The sequence below is a fragment of the Panthera leo genome, chromosome A3 (genome assembly GCF_018350215.1).
Source record: "Panthera leo isolate Ple1 chromosome A3, P.leo_Ple1_pat1.1, whole genome shotgun sequence".
In the NCBI taxonomy this organism is placed as follows: domain Eukaryota; kingdom Metazoa; phylum Chordata; class Mammalia; order Carnivora; family Felidae; genus Panthera; species Panthera leo.
Genome location: NC_056681.1, coordinates 121,393,235 through 121,405,632, shown reverse-complemented (window position 1 = coordinate 121,405,632; position 12,398 = coordinate 121,393,235). Strand labels below are relative to the sequence as shown.

The following is a 12,398-nucleotide window of genomic DNA, read 5'->3' as shown; positions in this document are numbered from 1 at the left end:
CATGACTGTGTTATATTTCACATGGCAATAGAGCTTTTGCAGATATGAAGTTAAGGATCTTGAGATGGAGATTATTCTGGATTATACAGGTGGGCCCAGTGTAATCACAAAGGTCCCTGTGAGTGAAAGAGGTAGACAGAAGAGTCAGTGTCAGAGAAAAATATGTGAGGACAGAAGCAGAGCTTGGAGTAATGCGCAGGTTGGCGTTGGAGTCAGAAGAAGGGGCCACAAGCAAAGGAATGCAGGCAGCCACTCAAAGCTGGAAAAGGTTCTGGAATGCTCTTGCTGACACCTTGATTTTAGCCCAGTGAGACTCATTTTGGGCTTCTGACTTCCAGAACCATAAAATAATAAACTTATGTTGTTTTAAGCCACTAAGTTTGGGTAATTTGTTACAGCAGCAATAGGAAACTAATGCATATGGCCAAGCACAGAGTCCGTGTGGGACAGATGTGTGCAGAATGATTACAGGAGCTGTGATTCATTGGCAGTCACCTAGGTAGCAGTCTACAATTCGAAACAGGGTACATTCTGAAATAAGTCAGTCAGAAAAAGACAGATATCATATGTTTTCACTCATGTGGAACTTGAGAAACTTAACAGAAGACCACAGGGGAAGGGAAGGGGAAAAAATAATTTCAAACAGAGAGGGAGGCACACCATAAGAGACTCTGAAATACAGAGAACAAACTGAGGGTTGATGGGGGTGGGGAAGAGTAAAAAATGGGTGATGGGCATTGAGGAGGGCACTTGTTGGGATTGAGCACTGGGTATTGTATGTAAGTGATGAACCACAGGAATCTACCCCCAAAACCAAGAGCACACTGTATATACTGTATGTTAGCCAATTTGACAATAAATTATATTCACAAAAAGGAAGGAAGGAAGGAAGGAAGGAAGGAAGGAAGGAAGGAAGGAAGGAAGTTACCTTGTTCAGAGTTAAATATTTGATGGGTGCCTTATAATTTTTTCCTGGTCAAGGTGAACATTTAGTTTTCTATGTTTCAATGTTCCAACCTAAAATCGTCACTGTCACCCCAAATGTGACACCACTTTAGGGCCTTGTGCTGGAACCAATCTAAGATTCTTTTTCCTTTCTCCAAGTTTTATTATGAGAAATTTCAAACATAGAGAAAAGTGGAAAGAAGAATAAAAGGAATTTCTGAACACATACCACCTAGATTCAATCATTTTGATATTCTGACACATAGTTGTGTGCATATTTAGCTAAGGTGTATGTATATATGTTGTTTGTTTGTTTGTTTTGCTGAACTTTTTGAAAGTTTCAAATACCCAGACCCTTCATCCCTAACTACTTTAGTACATGTGTCCTAACTGTAGGGACATTGTCCTATATTACCTCATTGTTATTATCATGTCTAAGAAAATTAATAATAATTCCCCACTATCATCTAACACCTGTTCTACATTCACGTTTCCCCAATGGCCAAAAAAATTTTTATTCATTCATACATTACATTTAGTTGTTAATGTCTCTCTATTTTACTCTAGAACAGCCCCTTTTGCCCTTTCATGCCATTGAAGAGACCAGGCTAGTTTTCCTGTAGAATGTCCCACATTCTAGATTTGCCCAGTTATTTCCTTGCAATGGAGTCTGACTTGTTCCTCTGTCCCCTGTATTTCCTATAAATTGTGAATTAGGTTTAAAGACTTGGCTGGGTTTGGGTTCTACACTTTTGTCAAGAATATACTTCATAAATGGTTCATATGTGGCATCACATACAAAGGTGCATAATGTCAGGTGCCCCTTGGTTAAGTTTAAGTTAAGTTTATTTTTTCTGAATGTTTACTATTTTTGAGAGAGAGAGACAGAGCATGAGTAGGGGAGGGGCAGAGAGAGAGGGACACACAGAATCCAAAGCAGGCTCTAGGCTCTGAGCTGTCCGCACAGAGCTCAATGCGGGGCTCGAACTTGTGAGCCCGTGAACCTCAAAATCAGGATCTGAGGGGCGCCTGGGTGGTTCAGTCGGTTGAGTGTCCAGCTTCGGCTCAGGTCATGATCTCACAGTTTGTGGGTTCGAGCCCCGTGTCAGGCTCTGTGCTGACAGCTCAGAGCCTGGAGCCTGCTTCTGATTCTGTGTCTCCCTCTCTCTCTGCCCCTCCCCTGCTTGTACTCTGTCTCTCTGTCAAAAATAAATATAAAAAATAAAAATCAGGATCTGAGCCAAAGTCAGATGCGTAACCAACAGAGCCACCCAGGTGCTCTGATAAAGTTAAGTTTAATCACTGGGTTTAAAGTGGTGATAGGTTTCTCCCTCTGTGATTGCAGGTAACCTGTGGGGTGATACTTAAGCACTAGGCAAATATACTGTTTCCAATAACTTTCATTCCTTGAGAACCCTTACCCAAACCAGTTATTTCAGGAGTAGATGGTGATTTTCTGATTCCTTCATTCTTTCTACATTTATTAGGTGAAAGTTTTTGTAAGGAAGACTTCATGTCCCTCTTTGAGTACTTCTTTGCTTTTAGGCATAGTATGTCCCAGACAGACCTTGTATTTTAACTGTTCCAGACCTAGATTCACTCATTTTCGTGGGGAATTCTGGTTCTTTTTAGTCAGGGATTTAAAACAAAGATCTAACCACTAGGGATGCTCATTCTAGGACTGTTTAGTGGATAGAACCAGGGAATATATTTATTTAATACATTTTGTTTTCAAATTGATATTTCTAGTTCAAATTTAATATTCAGACACTTAACCTACTGAGCCACCCAGGTGCCACCATATGAGCAGATTTTATATTCATTCTTATTTCCACGAGTCGCCTAGTGTGTATGCTTTTCTTCACTGTGCTTTGCCCACTTTTCCGCATAGCCCTGACGTGTCTCCATGTAAGCCCACCAAGGCTGTCCTCTCTGGCCCGGGATGCTCCCACCGCACCGTGTGGCTACACTGGAGTGGATTCACCCAGTCCCTGCCAGTGGCCTGTTAGATCGTTGCTGATCTTTTCTTTTGCCAACAATGCCACTATGAGTAATCTCTAGCATGTGTTTTCGTACACCTGAAGGTATGTCTTCAAGTGGAGTGAATGGGTCACAGATAAAAACGTACGTAATGTCATCAGGTATTGCTAAATTCCCCTCTCTGGGGCCATGCCATCTTCTGTTCCCCTGCTGGTAAGTGGTTCTCCACAGCCTTACCACAAAACATTTGTCAAACTTGTGGGTTTTGCCAGTATCGTGAGTAAGAGGTATATTTCAGTTTAGTTTTGACTGATATTTGTGTAATGTTGTGTAGGGTTGAGCATTTTTTTTTTTTTTTTTTTTTTTTTTTTTTTTAGGTCTAAAGGCAGTCTCTCTCTCTCTGTACACAGTGCACATTTTTTTGTTCATTTTTTCTGTCTTGGTCTTTTTCTTCTCAATTTTAAGAACTTTTTCTAATACTAGAGAAACTAGACCTTTGTCTCTGATGGAAGTTGCAACTGTTTTCCTTTCTTAGTGTTGACATTTGTCTTTTGACTTACATGTATTTTGCCATGCATTTATTTGTTTATATAGACAAATTTATCAATGGTGTATTATCTTTAGATTTTAAGTTAATATTGGAAAGACTTTTCACCCCCCAAGTTATCAAGGGATTCACCCATTTTTTTCCCCCCAGGACATGTATAATTTCATTGTCCACTTAGATCATCGAATCCATGCGCAGTTTATTTTGGTGAGTGGTGTCAGATACGGATTTAGTTTTGTTTTTTCAAAAGGCCATGCATCTTTCCCCCACAGGTTTGAGATGCCACCTGAATCATAGGCCAAATTTCCACATGTACTGGGTCTACTCACCAGCTTTTTGTTCTGTTCGCTGATCTGTCAAGCCTGAGATTCATGAAGATCACCTTGACCCACCTCTGAGTGGAGGGATAGTGTGTTTCTGTCATTCCTTGTATAGTCCAGAATCAGCCCAACCCCAGAAGGCAAAAGCTTAAGACAAAGCTCTTAACCTCCGCAGAAAGCAGCTGTGGTCCACATGATCGGACTGTGATTGACATCACAGAAGACTCTCTACAACCCAAATTACACCAACAGCTTTGTAAAGGGCAACAGAGCAGGTCTGAGGAACAGTCAGCACATCTAGTCCTCGGAGGTAGATGCTTTAAAAGTTCTTTCTGGGTCATGCTGGACTATTAGGTACCAGGTACCAATCTATACTATTTGGCTCCCTGTGGAATTGCTTTTGGTGAAGAACACTTCAGTGACAGGTCATGGTGCTGTATTGAGGGATGTTCTGAGAAAGAAACCAGGGAAACTTGAGAGTTCTTGAGCATTCACTGTACCATTCTCTCACTCCTTGTCTTATCTTTCCTATATTTATCCTGACTTCCTGACATGACCTTACTTATTTCTTTTCTTTTGATTTTAATGCATCTTTGGAAGCCGTTTTTGGAGTACAGGGCTATATTTTCGAAGGAGAAGGGAAGGAAGGAAGGAAGGGGAATTACACAGGCCTGATGGCTTTGTACTGCTGAAATATGAAAACAATGTACAATCCTTGATTTCAGGCTAGATTTACTGCACTTTTCAAAGGAACCTCTTCTTTGCCAGTTCACCCAATGTAGAAAAACACCTTTGCTTCCAGGTCAAGCAGTTTCATCCTTTAAATCTTAACCATTTTAGATCGGGGTGGCGGGGGTGCGTGGTTGGGGGGAATGAATGCAGAAGGACTTTAAAAGCTGATGCAGGTTCAGGGGTGCCTAGGTGGCTCAGTAGGTTGAGTGTCTGACCCTTGATTTCAGCTCAGAACATAATCCCAGGGTCATGGGATTGAGCCCTATGTCAGGCTCCTCACTGAACATGGGGCCTGCTTGAGATATTCATTCTCTCTCTCTCTCTCTCTCTCTCTCTCTCTCTCTCTCTCCCTCCCTCTCTCCCTCTCTCTCCCCTCCCTCCCTCCCTCCCTCTGTCTCTCTCTCCTCCTTTGCCCCTCTCCCTGGCTCACATACATGCGTTCTCTCTCTCTCCCAAATAAAAATAGAAAAAAAATTAAAAATAAAGTAAAAGCTGATACAGTTCAGACAAGTGTTCTAGTGAGCAAAGTCAGCTTGAGGCATTGGTTTGACTTCATCAAACACATCTGCACCCCGACTTGCCTTTGCCGTCGTGGGCCTGTGCTGGAGTGAACACTGCATTGCCCTGTGGACCAAAAGCAGAACTTTCTGCTCACATTCATCACCCTGAAGGCAGTGTCTCCGTCACTTCCTGACTCTTCTCGTTTGGTCCAGCAGCCCTTTTAACCATGTGGAGAGCATACCACCTCTAGGACGCCATGGCTGCCTTGTTCTTTTCCAGTTCCATTTGTTCCCTTCTCCCCAGCCCTGGGCTCTGCTTGTACCTGAGGTGACTACATTGACCTTGCTTTCCTGCTGATAAATTCGTTTGCACCTTCCTTGCAGGTGTGTGCACAGAATCCCCCAGCTAGAATGGCACGTCGTGAGTGCCCTGTGTGGTCAGCCCTGTGGTGAGGGAAACAGATGGGTAAGACAGGGACCCCTGCCCTAGAGGGATGCCAAGAAAGACAGCCTGGGCTCTGCAGAGGGCGCGGTGAGTCGTGGTCCTGAGACCGCTCCACGCGGAGGCCTGGAGCTGGAGGTAACATCTCAGAATTTTTTTTTTTTTTTAATTTAAATTCAAGTTAGTTAACATACAGTGTAGTTCCTGGCTTCTGCAGTAGAACCCAGCGATTTGTCTGTTACATATGACACCCAGGGCTCGTCCCAAATAGTGCCCTCCTCAATACCCATCACCCATTTAACTCCTGCCACCACAGTGGTGCGTGGATACCAGGGACTGCTGTTTTAGAGCATGCACCTTCCTCCTGGGCTCGGTCCCTCATCATCTTCTTCCCAAAGTGATGGTGCCGCCCTCTTCTCTTCCAGATATGTCTTCATTTGGTGCCTTGTCCTCCTGTTCTCTTAAATGTTTGAAGAGAGCAAACAGTTTTGTTGAAGTCACTGCTTGTTTTATTTTGTTGCATTTGTTACATTTGGTCCAGCACCTTTGCAAATATAAAAAGTCACCCATCAGCCCTCTGTGTCTTCTGAACACTGCTGACTGCCTTGACTGGGACCCTGCTGGCCCTCCGTGGCTGACTGTGTGCCACTCAGTGTCAGCACCTAGGCCATTGTCATGTCATCATGCCTTATGCAAAGGCCCATATCCCTTACTCACAAAACTGACCTAGAAAAAGCTCTGGAAACAAGAAATTATTTGACAGCAAAACCTGACCTAAACTGACGTGAGGAATTTAGATTCCCCATTTCTCCCAGTAAACATAAATATTCGCACTTGTTGCTGCAGAAATACTAATATGTCTGATTCTAGGATGCTGTTGCAAACCCTCTTGGGAATGTCATGAAATGCAATGTTTTCATGTTGAATCTCATAGAAGAGTCGGTCCCAAGGACGTGGACTAAGGGACTGTGGACCTGGATAAAACCAGAGGCTTGAGATGCCTGTAGTTCCACCACATGTGACTGACAAGAAAATTCACGCGTGGAAGTGACCCAGGCCACAAAGAGTGCAAGTAAGTGAGGCCCGAGCCTTTGAAAATACCCAGACCCAATCAGGATACCCAGAACTTGCTCAGCCCTGGAAGATCCACAAAACACGCAAGAGCCTAGAAAAAGGTCCTCACGTCAGAATGTCACTGGATGTCTTGTAGTCCCCATAATCTGTCAACTCTGGGTGCACTGACACCAACAGTTCTCTAAAACCTAATGATGATAAGATTTTAAATGTTTTCCATATGTCAGGCGCTGCTCTAACTGCCTAATTGGATTATCTGATCAAATCCTTGGGACGATCCTTGGAGGCATAGAAGTATCAGCATCCCTTGGGCCATCTGGATGGCTCAGTCAGTTGAGCATCTGACTTCGGCTCAGGTCATGATCTCATGGCTCGTGAGTTTGAGCCCTGCATCATGCTCTGTCCTGACAGCTCAGAGCCTGGAGCCTGCTTCAGATTCTGTCTCTGTCTGTCTCTGCCCCTTCTCCACTTGCACTCTGTCTCTCTCTCTCTCTCTCTCTCTCTCTCTCTCTCAAAAATAAATATTAAAAAAAAAAATTTTTTTTTGAGTATTGGTATACCTTTACAGGTGGAGAAACTGAGGCCCAGAGAGATTAAGTGTATCTATTATAGTTTTGAAGCTGGAAAATAGACACCTCTATTTAAGGAAAGATTAATAGAGGGATTAGGAGTTTCAAAAAATGATTAGATAGGCAGGATCTTGGCTCAGCCTCCAGGAATGATTCCCGACACAACACTGCAGAACTGGACCACCAGAGTTTTTACTTGCGCAGGTGGAAAGGCTGAGACTCGGTACCCCACTATGGGAACTACAGACCACAGGAACACCCACCTTTGCTGCCACCCAGGGACCGGGAGGGCTCACTGCAACTGCTGGCTTCAGGGTCACATCTGCTATGTGGGTGCTCTGCTTTCCAACACATCCACAAAGTCGGTGACTGGTCTCCTCGCCTCTGCTTGGCAGGAGAATAGCAGAATCTATAGCCATATGGCCCCACCTCATTTCCTTGGCCGCTCAGATCCTATACAAGCACATCTTGGGAGAACCTTAAACCCCTCTATATCCCTGGGCATGCAAAGGAGCATGCCATTTTAGCTTCCTTGACTTTGAAATACAGGAAGACACATTAAGAGTAGGGTTGAATGGATGTTGATAGGGCCAGTTTATGGTTTCATGCAGTAAGTAAGTTCCCACAGATGACACAAGAAGAGGTAGAACCAGGATTTGAAACCAGGCTGGCTGGCTCCAGAGTCTAAGCTCTGTACATTCTGCTGCCTTTCCTAACCCCATGAGCTGATGTCTGGCCTGGCCAGCCCCCATGATCTGTCTTCTCCAAGCTCTCTTCCTTCAGCAGATCCTCAGCTACCTAGTCCATGTATCTCTGTGCCCAAAGGGGCCTCTAGAACTAGACTCAGAATCCTAGATCTCCATCTCCCATGGATTATCTCCATCTACCACGTACTGGGTGGGGGTGTCAGTGACCTGTGGATCCAACAGTGCTGTGCAACAAGCCACCCCAGAATTCAGTGGCTGAAGACAAGGAACATCTAGGATTGCTCATCTAGTCTGTCGGTTGACTGGTTCTTCTGTCTTAGCTGGATGCATCCATGCCTCTGTGGGCAGCTACCGGTCACTTAGGTCGCTCTGTTATCTTGGCTGGGCTTTTTCAGACTAGGGTTTAGCTCACAAATCTCTGGCTGGGTAGGCTTGCCTCTCATCCTCCAGCAAGTCTGGCCAGGATGTTCTTATAGCCCTTGCTGAGAAGTGAGAGAGGAAGTAGAAATACACATGTACTTTTCCTAACCAAGTCATGTGGTCATGCTCAGGGTCACAGTGGGAAAGGTACTAGTCACAGGCCAAAGTCACAGGGCAGAGAGTGTGGAGATAAGGAAGCAGTTAGTTGGGACGATCAACCTTAGGCACAATATTTAACCTCTTAGATGAGTCCACACACCTGGTGCCCTGGAAAGCACTGCTTGGATGGGGGTGTGGAGGGCCAAGCTTTCTGGAACCCTGCAGACTCCAATCTAATGCAGAATTCAGCCCCCAAGTGCTGTCTGGCAAAGTTCTGCATAACTAAATTGTCTGTTCTTTTGGCTGGTTCGGTTCTGTGCTCGAGCCAGGCTCACCAGCTGACTCGAGGACACAGCCATTAACTTGCAGGCCCCTGCATCACGGAGACGGCTTCGCAACAAAGGCGGTCTTTTGACATCTCAAGCTGCACGTCTGCTCTCTCGCCAATTAAAAGGCTCATGTCCTCGATGTGACAAATACCAGGGAAAACAATTCATGATTCAGAACACAAGTGGGGAGAGCACAAGTGAGTTAATCATGAATCAGGCGCCGGCCTTGCTGTCCAGCTTTCATCTGGCTTCTCAGTGAGACAGAACACGACTCTCCCAAGACTTCCCAGGTCACGCCGGCCGCTCTGCCCTGGCAAGACGTGCCACCGGGCGGAGATGGTTCGCCGGCCCTGCAGGATCATGTGAAGGGCCAGGCTTGTTTTTCCGTAGCTTAGATTTCGGCAGGCAGATCTTAAGTTTTCTTAATTCATATTTAATAACCTGACAGTGCGGTCTGGCAGTTGTGCTGTGAGGACAGAGCGGAGGCCTGGGTCCTCTGCAGTGTGTCCTTGGGCTTCCCTTCCTTGCAGAACAGGAGGGGCTGCCCCAGCCCCAGGCCTGAGGGTTCAGTTAGCAGCTCCAATACTGGAAGACTCTAAAAACACCCCTTCCTCCCATGTTTTCATTTGGCTCTCTTTGAAGCAAGGTTGAGGTGTCTCCCTAGCCCCCCAGTGAAAGCAGAGTTGTGTATTCTCTGGTTTGCTTCTCAAGAAATTAATTGTAACTAAGTAAAAAAAAAAAAGGAAAATTAACGGCTTTATTAAGATAGAATTCACATTCCACACAGTTTGAAGTGTATAATTCAGTGGTTTTTAATATATGCACACATATGTACAATGGTCACCATAGTCAGTATTTTCATCACCCCAAAAGAAATCCACACCCATTAGCACTCATTCCCCATTCCCTTCTTCCCTCAACCCCTGGCAACCACTAATCTACTTTCTGTCTCTGTGCACTTCCTTATTATGGACACAGCAAATGAATGGAACCATATGTATATATGTGTGGTCTTTAGGGACTGGACTGTTTTTACTTAGCATAAACTAAGTAAGTTTTTGTCTTTGAAGGCAGAGGAGTGGGTTTGAATCCTGACCCCACAGCCAACTGGCTGTGTGGGCTTAGGCAAATGGCTTAAGCTCTCTGTGCCTCAGTTTCTCATCTTAATATGAGGAGTTCTCCAGGGCTCAGTCCCATAAAGTTCACTGGGTTAACACATGTAAAGGCTTTGAGCTATGCCTGGATATGAGTTCTTGCCGTCTCTCTTGTCCTGGCCTTCCCTGAGGACCTGCCTAGCTCTTCTTGAGGTGCCCCCGCCTCACTGCGTTCATTCCCTCAGCAAATATTTACTGCGGTTTGCACACTTCTTGCCATAGGGTTGCACCTGTGTCCCAGGGTCTGGGGAACCCTGTATGTATGTGCCTTGCAAGTTCTCACCCACGTCTGCAGCCTCCTGAACCCATCTTCTTTTTCCAAGACAGTCTTAGGGCCCCTCTTTGGGCTTTAAGGTGCAAAATTGTCCTGGGGCCATCACCTGGAGGATACTACCTGGTTTACTCACACTACCACCACCCTTTGTATCCTCAGTGTTTTTACTCTCAAGTTGGGAGAGAGTAAGTATCGTCCCAGCCCCCATTGAAAGGAACCACTCTCCCTTTGTTCGCATTTGCCAAAGTGTGGTAGTACATTAATATTATCAACTATACAAATCGTACAAACGTAGTTAGAAAGATCACATAAGAGAAAATATACCCCTCAAACCTGAGGTACTTACTTCCTTTCTTTTGGAGGAGTCTTTCCATCTGCAGGTGAATAGAACTTCATGAGACCAAGGAGGCTCTGTTCAGTAGACTGTGTGAAGACAGAATCGCCCACCCCGGAGCACTAGGTAGCCACCTCATTTGTACTGGGACTGTGCTTTCTTCGTGCATTTTTATGTCTTTCCATGTCTGGTTTTTGTCTCCCCGGAGACACTGTAAACTTCTAAAGAACAAGAGCTGTGTTGTCTCCTTTTATAAAGTGTGTGTTTCACAGAAAATAAGTGAAAGTAAAATTTTTGAAATGTTTCTTATCCATGCCTGTAAGGTTCTCTTACTGACATAAGGGTCCAGCGTCTCTGGAAATTGTGTGCGAAACACTCCCTCACCTCACCATTGTCAGGTGGTTAATATTATCCAACCGTGGCTTAGTCCTCATGTATGTTGCCTGTGTCTTTTGCCCCCAGGAGTACCTGAGCTATGTAAGGTGACATAAAATGCAGCAGTGGCCAGCACAGGGCCGAAAGGCAGGATTTCTCTGAAGCTTCAGGATTTTGTTGGCTTACAGGGCATCTCCCATGTGGAGACTTTTCAGAAATACTATTGACAATTAAATTGTGGGGTGTAGCATTTTCCTCCCTGCCATACAGGAACTCTGGAAAAGAACCCATCCTCTAGGAGGGAGGCAAACCATAAGAGACTCTTGAATACAGAGAACAAACTGAGAGTTGATGGTGGGGGAGGGGAAAATGGGTGATGGGCACTGAGGAGGGCACTTGTTGGGATGAGCACTGGGTGTTGTGTGGAAGTTATGAATCATGGGAATCTACTCCCAAAACAAAGAGCGCGCTGTATACACTCTATGTTAGCCAACTGACAATAAATTATATACATATATAGAGAGAGGGAGAGGGAGAGGGAGAGAAGAGAACCCATCCTCTATTCTAGGCCTTTGCTCCATTTCAGACACGGAAATGGAGATACAAGGTGAAGAAGGAGGAAGCATTGGTGTAGTAACCAGGTCATCGTCATGGCCTGAGATGGGGCTGCAAAGGTAATAGAAGTAGCTAGCATTTACTGAATGCTTATTGTGGGCTAGGCCCTGTTCTAAACACTGATGTGTACTGCCATCTCGTCTCCTCCTTACAAAAGTCTGTGAAGAAGAGATGCTCATTCACCAGTAAGGAAACTGGGACGTAGAAAAGACACATGACCTTAAAGCCCCACAGGCAGTAATGGTGGAGCCCGAATCCCAGCCCACGCTGGCCACACCCAACATCACAGAATAATGGCGTTCCCAAATGGCAGTCCTTCTGACTGGAACGGTGCTTCGAGGTGGGCAAAGCCACCACCCCATTTTTTCACCAGTGTCTCGTAAGCATCCTTATAAGGAGCATGTCACAGGGGCCCAAAGCATTATAGGGTCTCGGTCGAGGCCTTGCCAAGGTTCCCCGGCTCCAATCTGCTGCATTTATTGCTTCTTTCTTAAACATTCAAAAGTAAGGGAAGGAACTTCTCATTAAATCTTCACTACAGTTCCATAGCCTTCAAGCAGCAATGTTCCCAGAAAGTTAAAGAGAGGTGCTCTCTGATTAAGTGGGGGAGGGGGGCTCATAGCATCTCCACCTGAGAGCATCACATGGCACATTTATTGGGTTAATTGTTTTCTAGACTTGGTCTAGCACAGGAAGTCTGTGAATATGAATGGGGGGCAAAATGTTCAAGTTAACATTTTCTTCAATTTGTGAATATAGGCAACGAAACAGTAGTATTCCTAGGACCCGTGACTTTGTCACAAGCAGGATCACAGATATTTTCATCCTTGCCATACGTATCACAAAGTATCATTGTGCTCATTGCTGCTCTGAAATTATGATAGTTTTAAACATGACACTAGATTTTATTATTTAGTACGTTAATAAAGAAGGACATTTATAGGGCGCCTGGCTGGCTCAGTCGGTTAAGCATCTGACTCTT

At 45.0% G+C, this 12,398-nt stretch overlaps 1 long non-coding RNA gene across 3 annotated transcripts; it reads left to right on the top strand.

Annotated features, from left to right (window-relative positions):
* Nucleotides 1-4,027: 4,027 nt before the first annotated feature.
* Nucleotides 4,028-10,798, top strand: LOC122216571. Of its 3 annotated transcripts, none has more exons than XR_006200969.1 (4): nucleotides 4,028-4,102; nucleotides 5,409-5,604; nucleotides 6,401-6,538; nucleotides 10,455-10,798. It is a non-coding gene; the product is annotated as an uncharacterized LOC122216571 (long non-coding RNA). The 3 variants fall into 3 exon arrangements; XR_006200971.1 differs by lacking the exon at nucleotides 10,455-10,798 and adding an exon at nucleotides 6,768-6,888; XR_006200972.1 differs by having other exon boundaries at nucleotides 4,096-4,153.
* The last annotated feature ends 1,600 nt before the right edge of the window (nucleotides 10,799-12,398 follow it).